This window comes from Otolemur garnettii, unplaced genomic scaffold, assembly GCF_000181295.1.
Source record: "Otolemur garnettii isolate 467f Iridium unplaced genomic scaffold, OtoGar3 scaffold00018, whole genome shotgun sequence".
Taxonomy (NCBI): Eukaryota; Metazoa; Chordata; class Mammalia; order Primates; family Galagidae; genus Otolemur; species Otolemur garnettii.
Window position 1 is genome coordinate 27841571 of NW_003852413.1, and position 713 is coordinate 27842283.

The 713-nt window shown below is 37.6% G+C and overlaps 1 protein-coding gene across 1 annotated transcript in view; it reads left to right on the plus strand.

The window, feature by feature from the left end:
* The window catches only part of KAT7 (lysine acetyltransferase 7), a 44087-nt gene that overhangs the window by 4898 nt on the left and 38476 nt on the right, over positions 1 to 713 (plus strand). The gene's annotated exons all lie outside the window — the stretch shown is intronic.

Below are 713 nucleotides of genomic sequence, written 5' to 3' on the forward strand. Positions count from 1 at the left end.
TGATCTTTTCCTGGTCTGGGGATATACTACACAATATTCTCTTGTGATGCTGGCCAGGGGCAACTCTTAGTCAGCTGCATGATCATGGGGATAAACAACCAATACTTCACAATGTACTGTGTTTAATAAATTATATGGTGAAGCCAACACTTTGTTACAAAATAGGCTTCCTATTGGATAATTTTTTCCCCAGCTGCAGGCTAATATGAGTGTTGTGAATACATTTAAGGTGGGCTAGGCTAAGCTAAGCTATGATGTTCAGTTGGTTATGTGTAATTTCAACATGTGCTATTTCAACTTAGAAAGAATTTATCAAGACATAACCGCATTGAAAGTTAAGGAGCGCCTATAGCCTGCACTTGTTATCAGAGGAGGCCGGGTACTGCTAAAACCATGTTTAATTCTAGAATGTAATGCAATACACACTTGATAGATATAAATAGTTTTACCCAAATATCAGTATGTAAATACCCAGAATTTTGCTTTGATAGTAAAAAATTGACACTCTCTGGTGTTGGAAGGTAGTTTGAACCTTCTCTAGTGCATTTAGCCATTTGGGCTTAGATTTGGAGAGTATTTTTGACTGCTCCTGGATCTGCTCTGGGATTCCCTGGAAAGGGAGAAAGATTGCAGTTACATAAAGCTGATGATCAGTAGGGGATAATAGTGGAGGAAATTATGTTTTAAGCACTTTATTAGTGTTGATTTGGTTA